General features: G+C 41.0%; 1 long non-coding RNA gene across 1 annotated transcript in view; it reads left to right on the top strand.

Annotated features, from left to right (window-relative positions):
- Positions 1–15,863, top strand: part of LOC126456515 (uncharacterized) — an 845,506-nt gene that overhangs the window by 551,359 nt on the left and 278,284 nt on the right. The window contains exon 2 of the long non-coding RNA XR_007585370.1: positions 14,398–14,421. This is a non-coding gene — a long non-coding RNA (uncharacterized LOC126456515). The remainder of the gene's footprint in view (positions 1–14,397; positions 14,422–15,863) is intronic.

Raw genomic sequence — 15,863 nt, 5'->3', positions numbered from 1 at the left:
CAGACGTCTCTCCATTGACAACAAAATGCTGTGTTCTGTTTGCTAAAAACTCTTCAATCCAGCCACACATCTGGTCTGATTTTCCGTAGGTTCTTACTTTGTTTATCAGGCGACAGTGCGGAACTGTATCGAACGCCTTCCGGAAGTCAAGGAAAATAGCATCTACCTGGGAGCCTGTATCTAATATTTTCTGGGTCTCATGAACAAATAAAGCGAGTTGGGTCTCACACGATCGCTGTTTCCGGAATCCATGTTGGTTCCTACAGAGTAGATTCTGGGTTTCCAAAAACGACATGATACGCGAGCAAAAAATATGTTCTAAAATTCTACAACAGATCGACGTCAGAGATATAGGTCTATAGTTTTGCGCATCTGCTCGACGACCCTTCCTGAAGACTGGCACTACCTGTGCTCTTTTCCAATCATTTGGAACCTTCCGTTCGTCTAGAGACTTGCGGTACACGGCTGTTAGAAGGGGGGCAAGTTCTTTCGCGTACTCTGTAGAGTCGAATTGGTATCCCGTCAAGTCCAGTGGACTTTCCTCTGTTGAGTGATTCCAGTTGCTTTTCTATTCCTTGGACACTTTATTTCGATGTCAGCCATTTTTTTCGTTTGTGCGAGGATTTAGAGAAGGAACTGCAGTGCGGTCTTCCTCTGTGAAACAGCTTTGGAAAAAGGTGTTTAGTATTTCAGCTTTACGCGTGTCATCCTCTGTTTCAATGCCATCATCATCCCGGAGGTGTCTGGATATGCTGTTTCGAGCCACTTACTGATTTAACGTAAGACCAGAACTTCCTAGGATTTTCTATCAAGTCGGTACATAGAATTTTACTTTCGAATTCACTGAACGCTTCACGCATAGCCCTCCTTACGCTAACTTTAAAATCGTTTAGCTTCTGTTTGTCTGAGAGGTTTTGGCTGCGTTTAAACTTGGAGTGAAGCTCTCTTTGCTTTCGCAGTAGTTTCCTAACTTTGTTGTTGAACCACGGTGGGTTTTTCCCGTCCCACACAGTTTTACTCGGCACGTACCTGTCTAAAACGCATTTTACAATTGCCTTGAGCTTTTTCCATAAACACTCAACATTGTCAGTGTCGGAAGAGAAATTTTCGTTTTGATCTGTTAGGTAGTCTGAAATCTACCTTCTATTACTCTTGCTAAACAGATAAACTTTCCTCCCTTTTTTTATATTCCTATTAACTTCCATATTCAGGGATGCTGCAACGGCCTTATGATCACTGATTCCCTGTTCTCCACTTACAGAGTCGGAAAGTTCGGGTCTGTTTGTTATCAGTAGGTCCAAGATATTATCTCCACGAGTCAGTTCTCTGTTTAATTGCTCGAGGTAATTTTCGGATAGTGCATTCAGTATAATGTCACTCGATGCTCTGTCCCTACCACCCGTCCTAAACGTCTGGTAAATTGAAATCTCCACCTAAGACTATAACATACTGAGAAAATTTATGTAAAATGTATTCCAAATTTTCTCTCAGTTGTTCTGCCACTAATGCTGCTGAGTCGGGAGGTCGGTAAAAGGAGACAGTTATTAACCTAGCTCGGTTGTTGAGTGTAACCTCCACCCATAATAATTCACACGAACTATCCACATCTACTTCACTACAGGATAAACTACTACTAACAGCGACAAACACGCCACCACCGATTGCATGCAATCTATCCTTTCTAAACACCGTCTGTGCTTTTGTAAAAATTTCGGTAGAATTTATCTCTGGCATCAACCAGCTTTTGTACCTACAACGATTTCAGCTTCGATGCTTTCTATCAGCGTTTGAAGTTCCGATACTTTACCAATGCAGTTTCTCTCTCCATAGAATCTGCTGAAGCTGTTCCCTTATCTCCATGGCACGGTTGTGGATCTGATCTGGAAAAAATGTTACCTCATCACCAGATTGTTGTCAATATGGCAGCTCCACCCATTCTGATCGTCGTCACATCTGGTACCATCCGTCACACCAGCTTCTTGAAGCCCTTGGATCCACGAGATCTTCTTCCATGTCACTCCAGGAATTCACTACCATTGTTCACCCATCTCGAAGCCCAGCCCAATCTGACAACCTCGGCCTAAACCACAGCCCTCTACATCTCACACTGACTGTCAGTGATGCGCTGCGACCACTGACCATGGACACAGTGCTATTTTCTGGGAGCTGTTCTTTTCGTGGGTACAATTGATTCCTGACTAGAGATGGCCGAAACAGTTCCTTCAGAGATCGAATCAGAACCACTCACTCACTGGAATGAAGTAGTTTCTCATGACTGACCACCCACCTTTCATTTACTAAGATAAATGGAAGAAACTCACCTTTCCTTTTCAATTCAAGGTCACTGTACCTGTCTTTTACCCTATTTTAAACAGTTCTGAATGAATATAGAAAGAGAACTAATATTTTTCAGTTATGTGACTGATAGTTTAAAGCTTTCAGGAAACCTTTAAATGCAAATTTTTAGGTTACGCTTGATTGTGACTGTTATTGACATTAAAAGAATCAAGTTTACTGTTACCAGTCACTTTTTTTCAGAAAAATCCTACATTTGTTCTTCAGTAACAATTAAAAACATTACAACAAAACTCCAAATAAAGGTTTGGGAAATGACATGAGTAACTCGTTCATCTTACTTTTTCATAATTTTACTGAAAACAAATTGTAATACAGAAACTGAAATAACACTGAAATTGATTTTCTAAATCCTGAAATTATCTACTGTTGTCATTTACAATTAATGTAGAAATATATCACTGCAGGTCCTGGGTCGAGACTTCCTTGGAGCTGCAGTAGCTAATTTCTACATGGAGAAATTCGAACAGTCAGCTTTGGAAAAAGCAGATAAGAAACCATCTCGCTGGTATCGGTATGTAGACGATACATTTGTGGTCTGGCCACATGGTAGAGAAGCCTTAGGCGAAATTTTTGATTACCTTAATAATATAAATCCAAGAATCGAGTTTACCATGGAGAGAGAAAAGATAACAAAATACGGTTTTTGAATGTTTTAGTTATGAGACAGACGGATGGAAGATTGAAACAACAGATTTTTAGAAAAATAGCGCACACAGACAGATACTTACATAAAAACTAACCACCATCCAAAACAAAAGAGAGGTGTGATTAAAAGTCTCGTTGACAGAGCCAGACGGATTTGCACGCCGGAGTATCTAGACGACGAATTAAAACATCTGAAGCACGCTTTTGAGAAAAATGGCTACTCAAAGAAAGAAGTAAGCAGAATTCTGCACCCAAACAACAAAAAGCTTAAGGACAAGTCCGAAAAACGATGGAAGAATACAGTCTCTCTCCCTTTTATAAAGAAAGTAACGGATCAGATTGGAAAGATTTTAAGTAAACATGATATTAGACCTGTTTTTAGACCAACGAAGAAAATTTGTCATGTTCTTCGGTCTGTAAAAGATAAACGCGCTCCTCTATCAGCCAGTGGCGTATATAAAATTCCGTGTACATGTGGTAAAGTTTATGTTGGAACAACAAAAAGAAGCGTAAATACACGGTTAAAAGAACACAGAAGTCTTTGCCGATTAGGAAGAAACAGATAAATCGGCTGTAGCAGAACACGCTTTTCAGCCAGGAAATCATCAAGTGAAGTTTTCCGAAACAAAAATTTTATCTACGACGACGAACTATTACCCACGGCTTTGTAGAGAAGCAATTGAAATATATAAACAAAGGGATAATTTTAATCGGAAAGAAGAGACCATGAAACTTAGTGATATTTGGACAGTAGCACTACAGAATTGCTAGACAGTTTTATCCGTGATGAGATTACGATCGATAGTTAAGTTTTATCTCTGACAAAGATTATCTCTGCATATCACGTGTAACTCTGGTCACGCCCACTTTCTACGATATATAAGTCGCTCTCAGACGTCCGACCCGTCAGTCTTCAAGACTCACCGGAGGAGAAACACCCCTCTGAAGATGTCCAGCGCAGCTCTGGACGAAACGTTAGGAGCTGAAGAGTTTCATGGACCACGACCTTACATCCCGGAAGGTTTACCAGAAGATATGTCATCCGGTCGTGAAAGCTTTCATACTATGATATCATAGAACTCCTTCAAAACTGAACTGTGAGTTCTTTGATAACTGGTCTTTCTTTTAATTTCCTTGTAATAAGTTTTCTTAAGGCAAAATAATTCTTACTGAGAAACGTAACTCTTCTTTTTACCCCATCAACATTTTTCTCTGTTGACTTTTGTATTTTATTTGTGTAGCAGAATGCTGTGCAAAGAATGTGCAAAACATGGGACATGTGCAAGGTTCAAAAGCATGGCAGCTGGCTTCATGTTTGAAGTATTTTTTGCTATTCTGATATTGATTTTAAACTTCAAATTATATTTGGCCGTAACAGCTTTACACAATGTCAAATATTTTCTGCAGCATGTTTTTGGCTGCTTTCTACAACGTATGACTTTAATTCAATCTTATCATCTACAAAATGTGTCGTGAGTGCACATAAACTAATATTATTTATGGTTGTTTACCTTTTATTGGACATCAATAACAAATATACTAATGTTATTAACAGCAACGAATGACCATATTTTCATCAAAAATAGCTCAGTCCTATGACAACATTTTAACGTATTTCTATGATAATAGAATCTTGAAACTATATGAATGATAAACTGCAAAAATTGGTTGTACATTTTCTTGATCACATATAACGTTTTTCTCGTTACTTGTGTTATGCTTTGTAGATGCTTGAAAAAGATACAAATGCAGAAACTGCAATATACGTCTTTTAAAAAATTCATAGATCTGTGGGCCCATAATACAAGAAATATATAATTCTATTTAATGTGATCGGCACAGTAGTGTTGACAGATTAACTTCTGTGTTGTTGCATACGAAAATCGGTTAGGTTAGGAGTGAGGGTGGCATAAAAGAAAATATATCAGGATCTCATGGAGAACCAAAGGAGAGTGGCTGGCTGGAAACAGATTGAGGGTCTTTTTGGTTTCCTAGATTGAGAGATACATCAGAAGTGGAAGCAGATATCAGTGAGGATAATTTGCAAGAAACAATTTCTCGAATTTCTGCAGGAGAATCATTGATTCCAGAACGAAATTTTCACTCTGCAATGGAGTGTGCGCTGATATGAAACTTCCTGGCAGATTAAAACTGTGTGCCGGATCGAGACTCGAGCTCGGGATCTTTGCCTTTCGCGGGCAAGTGCTCTGACATCTGAGCTACCCAAGCACGACTCCCGATCCGTCCTCAAAGCTTCATTTCTGCTAGTACCTCCTCTCCTACCTTTCAAACTTCACTGAAGCTCTTCTTCGAACCTTGCAGAACCTTCAACCCTGGAAGAAAGGAGACCTGGCTTAGCCATAGCCTGGGGGATGTTTCCAAAACGAAATATTCACTCTGCAGCGGAGTGTGCGCTGATATGGAACTTCCTGGCAGTTTAAAACTGTGTGCTGGACCGAGACGAAGTGATGCCAGAATTGAAGCTGTGAGGAAGGATCGTGAGTCGTGACTGGGTAGTTCAGATGGTACAGCCCGCGGAAGGCAAAGGTCCCGAGTTCACGTGTAAACAGTGTACAAGGCCAGTCGTTTGTTGAGATTTATGTTGGAAATGGTAACACTGTTAAAAGGCTCAGACACGATGGTAACATCTGCACATGTCCAAAGATTTGTGAAATTTGAAATATTCTAAAACACATTTTTTTGATAATGGCCTTAAGTGTGAAATTTCAATACCGAAAATAAACAGTTCCTACAGTCAATGTTGCTCATGATATCTCTGAGAAGGTTTTACGTGATTCTGAACCCTAGCCATGAAAAAATTAATAAGAAGTACACTAGATAACAGAAGTAAAAACGTTGCGTAAAAACACTCACTGAAAAGAGCGAGATGACGGTGTTATCCAGCTTTCTGCGAGAGAAAATTTAAAAAGAAAAAAAATAGGTCCTCCAGTTACGTATCCCAAAGCGAAAGAGGAATATCGGCATTTCCAGTAAAACCTGAATAAACAGATTCCCGGGAAATTCGAGCTTTGCTTTTTAAAATTTTCCTTACGTTTTCATACTACGAGACAGAAGCGGCGGCTACGATGCCCAATGAGAGCGAATCTCAGTTTTAAAAATATTGAAAGAGAAAAAGCGCCTCTCTCCTCGACTGCGAGATCTCCGTGTACTCTAGCTGAAACCAGGAGTCTTTTTATTTCGCGGCTCCCGTGCTCGCACAGGCGGGCTCACGTAATAATGTTGCGGTGGACAGCTCCAGGCAGTCGATTTCTCGCCATTAAAGCGAGAGAACGGGCGGCCTTTACTCGTGACGTCACGGCCGCTAATTCGCGCCGCTGCATGAGAGCGGTGTTGACACGATGATTGTCCTGTCTGTCAGGCCGACGGGGCACTTCATTTAAACGTCAACGGATTTATATACGGGACGTAAATTTGGACGGTCGGTTTCTGCTGATACGCTCCATTTCCGCCAACTCCGTTTTCCGAATACCAAATAGAATATTGTTCATGCAGTAACGTTAATAACTACAAATTAGTGTGTTTACACTAGTCTTTGTAACCTTTCTACTTTGATCTATTTCATTAACTTGGTTACGTGTGCCTAATAATGCCACAATTTTGAACAAAACCATCTGGGAAAGCATGTAACTAAGCCACAGAATGACCGTCAATTACACTGAGTGAAGACTCACGGAAATCGTAATTATAAAGTTGAAATCAGACTGGTTAGTTAGGATCATAATTAAATATTTTTTATATAACCAACGAAACGCTATTGCAGTGTTGGAATACGATAGGTAAGCCACTGATACAATCAGTATACGCACAAAGATTAATTAATCTAAAATAAAAAAGAAATTACTGAAATGTTTGCACTTAATTGGTAACGCTGAAAAGTATTCATGTCCTAGACGAAGCTCAACAGTGCTTTTCGAGATATGCTCCCCTCATCAGGTAGTAAAGCTTAACTCGAGAAGTCTACCACCAATGATGACTGCAGTGTTCGTAAGATAAAACAGAATAAAAGCACATTGGAGTATGGGACCTTATCTCACATTAAAATCGTCAACATCGTGTCAGTGGCCTTTCCATCTCGCACTGCATGCAACAACAGGCCACGGCCTACTGATCTGATGTGGGCTCCACTTAGAAACGAACGGCAGTATACTCGGCTTGCTAGAAGTTTCGGAGACTGCCATTCATGAAAAAACACGGCAATATTCAGAACGCGTAAGTGAAAGACAACTAAATCACCTTTCTTAGAGGCTCTGTACACTACTGGCCATTAAAATTGCTACACCACGAAGAAATGCAGATGATAAACGGGGATTCATTGGACAAACATATTATACTAAAACTGACATGTGATTACATTTTCGCTCAATTTGGGTACATAGATCCTGAGAAATCAGTACCCAGAACAACCACCTCTAACCGTAATAACGGCCTTGATACGCCTGGGCATTGAGTCAGACAGAGCTTGGGTGGCGTGTACCGGTACAGCTGCCAATGCAGCTTCAACACGATACCACAGTTCATCAAGAGTAGTGACTGGCGTATTGTGACGAGCCAGTTGCTCGGCCACCATTGACCAGACGTTTTCAATTGGTGAGAGATCTGGAGAATGTGCTGGCCAGGGCAGCAGTCGAACATTTTCTGTATCCAGAAAGGCCCGTACAGGACCTGCAACATACGGTCGTGCATTATCCAGCTGAAATCTAAGGTTTCGCAGGGATCGAATGAAGGGTAGAGCCACGGGTCGTAACACATCTGAAATGTAACGTCCACTGTTCAAAGTGCCGTCAGTGCGAACAAGAGGTGACCGAGACGCGTAACCAATGGCATACCATACCATACCATACCATCACGCCGGGTGATACGCCAGTATGGCGATGACGAATACACTCTTCCAATATGCGTTCACCGCGATGTCACCAAACACGGATGCGACCATCGTGATGCTGTAAACAGAACCTGATTTATCCGAAAAAATGACGTTTTGCCATTCGTGCACCCAGATTCGTCGTTGAGTACACCATCGTAGGCGCTCCTGTCTGTGATGCAGCGTCAAGGGTAACCGCAGTCATGGTCTCCGAGCTGATAATCCATGGTGCTGCATACTCCGTCGAACTGTTCGTGCAAATGGTTGTTGTCTTGCAAACGTCCCCGTCTTTTGACTCAGGCATCGAGACGTGACTGCACGGTCCCTTAAAGCCATGCCGATAAGATGCCTGTCATCTCGACTGCTAGTGATACGATGCCGTTGGGATCCAGCACGGGGTTCCGTATTACGCTCCTGAACCCACCTATTCGATATTCTGCTAACAATCATTTGATCTCGACCAACGCGAGCAGCAATGTCGCGATACCATAAACCGCAATCGCGATAGGCTATAATCCGACCTTTATCAAAGTCGGAAACGTGATGGTACGCATTTCTCCTCGTTACACGAGGCATCACAACAACGTTTCACCAGGCAACGCCGGTCAACTGCTGTTTGTGTATGAGAAATCGGTTGGAAACTTTCCTCATGTCAGCCCGTTGTAGGTTTCGCCATGGGCGCCAACCTTGTGTAAATGCTCTGAAAAGCTAATCGTTTGCATATCAGAGCATGTTCTTCCTGTCGCTTAAATTTCGCGTCTGTAGCACGTCATCTTCGTGGTGTAGTAATTTTAATGGCCAGTAGCGTAGAATTATTGTAGGGCAGATACATCATTGTAAATTTGTAATACCCCTTTAATGGAGTAGGTGGAGGGTGACGATCGAAAATGAGGAAATGATGTCTCGTTATGCTTGAGCCAACAGCTGCAGTTTCACGGCAACACCGCTGGCATGTCAGACCACAAGACCTCCGTATCTCTGCAGAAGCGTCAGTTTGACACTTTTAGAGCCCAGGTGCCTGATGTAATGTGGCGTGCGACATGGAACGGCCATTGACTGGCGTCGACGATTTTAATGTAAGACGAGGACCTACAGTCCACTGTGCTGTTATCCTATTTGATTTGCTGTACGCCGCAATTATTATTGTTGGTAGGTATTTTAGTGTTATTACTTCATGAGCTAAGGTTTACAACCCTGACGATGAGAACACTGTCCCTCGAAACGCGTCGTTGAGCTGTGTGTAGGTCAGAAATACGGTTGAATGCTACCAGTTATTACTGTAAGAACTTAACATCCGTTAGCTCACATCCGTAATGGATAACATTAAATTACGGAAATTTGCCCAATTATATTCTTTGCCGTGGGTACCTGTTCATACAATGTAATGCTCTGCTCCCTAGCTAGCAAAGTAGGGAGGTACCTGCTCGTATAATGTAAGGCGTTGTGCCCTAGCCAGTGATGGAGGTACCTGATCGTATAATTTAATGTGCTGCACACTAGCTAGCCAGACGGGGAGGTACCTGCTCATATAACATAAAGCGCCTTTCACTAGCTATGGGACAGGGAGGTACCTGCTAGTATAAAATAACGTGCTGCACATTACCTAGTGAGACAGGGGGTACCTGCTGGTATAACGTAACATGCTGTGCACCAGCTAGCGTATAACGTAACAAGCTGTGCACTAGTTAGCGGGACAGAGAAGTGCCTGCTCGTATAATGTAACATGCTGAACACCAGCTAATGAGACAGGGAGGTAAATGTTCGTATGCCATAACGCGCTGTATGGTAGCTGTTTGTATAACATGCTACACAGCATCTAGCATGAGAGGGACGTACCTGCTCGCACAACGGACTGTACTGTGCACTAGCTAGCGCGATAGGGAGCCGCCTGCTTATACCATGTAATGTGGTGTACACCAGCTAGCGAGACAGGGAGGTACCTGCTCTTACAATGTAATTCACTGTATACTAGCTAGAAGGGCAGGGAAGTACCTGCTCACGTAACGTATTGTGTTCTGCAGTAGCTAACAAGACAGGGAAGTACCTCCTCGTATAACATAACATGTTGTGCGCTACCTATTGAGAAGTAATGTGCTGCACACTACCTAGTGAGACAGGGACGTCCGTGCTCGTATAACATAATGGGCTGCGCACTAGCTTTCGAGGAATGGAGGTGGGCCGAACCTAGATCGAATCCGACCGGCAGATTAACATAATGACTGTGGGTGGTGCAGCTGCCTCATTGTAGGTTTAGGCAGTTTTTCATGCTCGTTAGGCAAAATCTGGGATGATGTCCAATTACCGTCTCAGAAAACAAGACACTCAAGCAGCTAAAATATGGTGATACACAAAACAGAGTTTAAACAATGTACAGAATGTGGCGCTCATTACTTTCCTCCAACTGACGACTGCGGACACAAGAAGGGAATCCTGCCACAAAACTAAATAAAAATAATTCGCCAGATATTGAGTACAAGCCTGTGTTAGACAGGATTAACGCTAACTGCAAGAAAGAAATTATTTTTCCGAAAGGTCTTCTAAATATTAACTTCAAAACTTCGATAGTTGTTACTATTCAAATTTGGATTAATTTGTTTGATTATGAAAAGACAACTTAAAGTTTCAAACTTAGGACCGACTTTAGAGTTCGATCATGTTTTTCGTGTCGGGTACCTCACCTGTACGAGTATGTTTGTTGAAGGAGAAAATAATGCTTCCAAATCGGCAGTTGCTTACAGGTATTTATTCTATTTATTTTCTCACTACTGGCCAATTTCGGCCTCGCATGCCATTCTCAAGCGCTATAGGTTCTAGCATGCCGTAATTTGTCCGACTATTCAGCAACGGACATGACCGTTTCTAAGGTGACCACATACACGCGCAAGTGTCGAATTTAAAATAGATTGTTCACTGAATACAGTAATGGTCGTCATTGAAACTACTGTTACACTCTTAAACACTGTATATTCACACTTTTTCAGCTACTCGAAATACAGAACGGAAAGGGCTTCGATTGTGTTACAGACAATAGTCAGTTCTGAAAACGATTACCCCTGCCTACATTTCGTATAAAACTTATATTGTGCATATTATACAAAACACTGGTAAGCCTTTCAAACTGCTGAAAGACTGTAGTGGTCTGATCGTACCGTTCTTACTGCAGCAGACACGAAGTAGTAGCTCGACCGCAACACAGTTCCATCTTTTCAAAATACGACAGCCGCCTTCCTGATGCTAATGTTAATGTTTTTGATATTTGTGGTGGCCAAATGATTGCTGCTTCTCTTCAGTACTCTTTTTCTACACCTCTAGGAGCCTCATAGTTAGTAGGCAATAAACAATATCCCTTGTATCTTGCAGTGCAACTCGTAAATGCAAGTACTTGCTGCTTTCGTCACCGTTATGCCTGGTTCACCAACTCTTGGGGTCCATCCCCTCTCACAGTTCCACCATATCTTTAGTTCCTTCTCTACACGCCATCGCTCACCGATTCCAAAAACGTTAATGCCCAGTCCCTGACATTGTCAGTGCACACGTTACACTAGTCGATAACTGTTTCACAATATTTATATGACACTAGATTTGACGAGTCATTAATGAAAAATAATAAAGTGCGTGGTTAGAAATGTAAGAAATATTAATATCCCTGTTGTAATATAGCGAATTCCTCCTCTATTGAGCACTGCTTATTTCAGATGCCTTTGTGTTCGACGAGCATAATACTGCTGCGGCGAAAACCTCAGATGGTATTATTGTTATGGATCGTGCCGAAACTGAAAATTCTGCTGCTCAGGCTGCTGACCCGAAGATCAACCCAATGAAACTCAAAATGAATCTCCTGATGATCACCAGGTAGTTCATAATGAAGAACCAAGACCTCCAACAAATGCTGCTTCCATGCCTAAACGCAGTCGAAGTCTTGCGTGAATAAAAGCTTAAGTTCATTACGTAAAGGCCAAGTGTGTTAGTACGTTTAACTATAAAACCAGATGTTGGTCCATAAAGAAGCACACAATGTGGGCATGAAAATTTAAAACGACTTATAGAAACCTCCAGAGAAAGTACAGTACAGCATGATACATACGACGAGCTTTACGTTGACATTCCACCAGAAAACTGGACAGTGCATTACCGTCAGCATAGTCCGCGTTACGTAAATGTCGTATATATTACTTGACGCGTTTTAATTTTCAAGACACTCAACATGAGCTCTGTTGCAAAAACTGGTAAGATATGTCGTTATTCGTAGTTATAAATCAATAAACATACAATATGCAATCCTCAACCACTATCTATTTGTGTCCCATTTGTGTTAATTACTCCACAAAAATCAAAGACTTTTTAACAGTGCGACTGGGACACGTTGAACTCGCCATATATTGAGCACTACTGATTTCAGTGCATCTACCGTCAGTAATGTAGTTAACGGTTTCAAATAAAGGGTGGTCAGACCTTATGATCCCATTGTTTTCAATGAGCATAATACTGTAGTGGCAAAAACCACAGATCGTGTCGTTCTTATGGATCACACCGAAACTGAAAATCGTCCTGCTCCGACTGCAGACCCCAACGACCAACCCAGTGAAACTCGTTACGAATCACCTAACGACTATCAGTTAGAGCATAACGAAGAACCAAGAGCTTCAACAAATGCTGCTCCCAGGCCGAAACATTGTCGAAGTGTTTTCGAATTTAAGTCAATGCCTAAATATGGCAATGCGTGAATAAACGGATAAGTTACATTACATAAAGTACAAGTGTTAATACGCTCACCTATAAAAGCCTATGCTGGTTGATAAGGAGGCCAAGATGTGGAACAGAAAAATTTAAAACAACAAAGAAAAACCTCCAGAGAAGGTATTGTCGAGAGTTATGCATATGATGAAGCCTACGTTGACCCCCCACGAGAAGACTGGATAGTACGTTAATGCTACACACGTGGGATGAAGATTGCTCAAATTTCGGAGGATGAAAATTTTCGTGTCACTTTCGTTTATAAAAAAACACTGATCTACAATTCCGTTAATTTTCAACAGAATAATCCTTTCATTAAATACGGGTAAAAACAAATCAATGTCTGATCAATCAATGTACTGACTTAAACTTTGAAAGAATAAAAAATGTTGAACTTTTATCGGTATTATCATTTTGTCCGGTGGTCAAAATCGTCTTGACCCTGCACTGGAGCAAGAACACACTTTTTCATTAACTTTTAAAATTGCTTAAATAATTGTGATTGTGTTAAAGTAAAAATTTATGCCACTGGATACAATAAAAAGAGCAATTCATTAATATGTTCGAAGAGATAAACACACTACTGTGAAACTTCATTGTAGATGATCATCAGCTACGTATTTTTGTGCTCAATGCCATCGGCTTCGATCAGCTGACCATTATCAAGCCGAAGAAAAGCGTAACCGGCTTGTAATTATAGCATTTGAAGCGAACAATTAAGATGTAGGTAGAAAAATAAACGGCTGGTGGTCACCTAAAGTTTCACAATTATTTGACAGCTGTAAAGCCCCACCTCATCACACGTCTAAAAATAAACTATCTGTAAAAGTTAATTTATTATCTTTTATTAAAATATGATTGGAAAACTGCTTGTATTCGTACCTGAAGATGTTCTTCACTGACCGAAATTAATTACAGGCTGTAAAATATTGTTGTCTGTAACTGGACTAAATATAAAAATACCTTCCTGAACCTCTGTGAATTTTTGCTGCGACTGTGTTGCAATTCGTAAATTAGTTATCCGATAACATCGCCAACGTGACAGTTTCTCCTCTATATAAAGTTACCGTTACAAACCATAAAGGAGTCACCATGATAGAGGCTGCTTGCAGTAATACAAGAAACTTCGGTTGTTGTGTATTATGACGCACTCATACAAAAGAATTTTATCGAAATGGAGTTCGGCCGCGAAAGGCTTGTGTTCACGAATTATGACATCATAAACACTGAGATGCATGAAAGACTAGCTTTTCGTAAAACGAAGCGCAAACTGCGCATATGTACTCAGGGGATTATTGTTACATCTCTAATTGAGATTAGTGTTTGGATTATCTGTGCATTTATACATTTTCTCGTTATGCAGCTGCACTCTGTAATATACTACATTAGCCTTTCTCTTTTTGTGCGTCTAATTCTGGTACCAGCGGGAAATTTTTTGTTTGTTTTAAGTTTCATAATATGAGTTTTTTTAGACTAATCAGAGTACCCTCTTTATTTAAGATGAATGCATTTTGTGCAGGCGCCACGAATATGTAACTTATCGTTTCTACGCACACTGTATGTTTGCCCCGTGCCTCGCTCGTGCTGCCAAAGCTGTAGTAATTGCAAATTGCATTGCGACTGCTTCAAGAGAGAAACCAAAACAACTTGCTGGCGAAACTGCAAAACAATTGCACGATCCTGCGGCTCCGCTGATTAAATTTCTGTTGTGCTGAGCAGTATTTGGATTGTGGTCGGCCAAAGGACTCACACAAATCCTTCTGCGTTTTCTGTTCCAGAAATGGCGACAGCTGTTCGACAAGGTGAGTGCGGATTCTGCAGCGGCCGCGAGGTGCGTAGTTACAAGCATGTTTCACTCAGCGAGGCCACACACGCACACACACAGAGAGAGAGAGAGAGAGAGAACCGGAAGCGCTGCTTTCACGCTGGTATTTCATTTGAATGTTTGCAGAATTTCCCACCCTTTCATGCTAAACACGCCGACAAAAAGCAGTGGTCATCCCCTCCCTAAACCGAGCACGCTGACAATGGAAAACACAAACACGCAGACAAACGCATACATACACTCTCATTTCGCAACGTGCTAATTTCAGGTCCTGTCCAGACCAAGTGTGTCACACGTCATTGAATTTGCCCACATACACAGGTTTCAAAAGAAAAAAAGTGCCGTTTTACACAACATTTAAAAAAGAATTCACGTTCAGTCTCTTCTCTGCGCGTTGACTGGTATAATTCCATTCTCCTGAAAGCAAAAAATTAGTACTATAAATGTCCGATATACGCAAAATTGTCAATATTATTTTGCTGATAGATGACAAAAAAGCATTTTCTGATATGATATGAAACTGCTCCGGAAATGCGCTGTGCTAAAATGCGCTGTGCTACAGTTTTGGAAAGCACTTGTGATACACTTTCAGCTCCTTCCAAGGACTCGAAATTTAATTACGAAATAAGCATGAGAGACTGGTGTACACCAAATTTCTGAAGTATTTCAGTTGTGTGTCACAAAGAAAATTAGTCATAGTAACCAGTTACAAACACATTGCTGTGATCAGAGCTTTCAGAAATTCATAATTATTCTTGTAGATACATACACTAATTCAGGGAGCTTCTATAAAGATTATTGCAGTGAAGGCTCACATGAAGCCTTTAATATCTATACCGGTTACGACTGATCAGTTACTGTCAGTAGCTTATAAACACTTTTTGGTCAATGGCTGCTTCATAAAGCTCCTATCAACAGCTCGTAAACATTTCTTCGCTGGTGACTGTGTCATAAGGCTACTGCTATCAACTGCCCATAAAAGCTTTTTCGTTAAAAGTTGTGTCGTGGGGCTCTTACTATCGCTAGTCCAAAAATACTTCTCGGCCAATAGGTGCATCATCAGGTTCCCACTATCAACAGCCGAGCCAGTAAATATTTCCTGGCCTGTGGATGCGTCATGAGGCTCGTAACATCAATATAACGCGTCATGTTGATAGTGAATAGTCAGTCGAAACTGGTAGAGCTAGTAAACAATTTGTGTGTTCATTGACTGAAATTAACTTCACAGTTAAAAGTAAAGTGCTCTCTGCCAGAAATATGGCAAATAAGAAGAAATCAGTAACTTTCCTTTAGCCTATGACAATAAATTGGTAAAATTATTTTCATTGCAGGTTCAGAAGTGTGCACCCAATTACGTCAAAAAATGTTTCGTATTTTCCATAAATGAGAATTTTTCAGGTGTACATTACCTAATTTTTT

This window comes from Schistocerca serialis, chromosome 2 (assembly GCF_023864345.2).
Source record: "Schistocerca serialis cubense isolate TAMUIC-IGC-003099 chromosome 2, iqSchSeri2.2, whole genome shotgun sequence".
Classification (NCBI taxonomy): domain Eukaryota; kingdom Metazoa; phylum Arthropoda; class Insecta; order Orthoptera; family Acrididae; genus Schistocerca; species Schistocerca serialis.
This window is presented reverse-complemented; position numbering and strand designations above follow the sequence as displayed.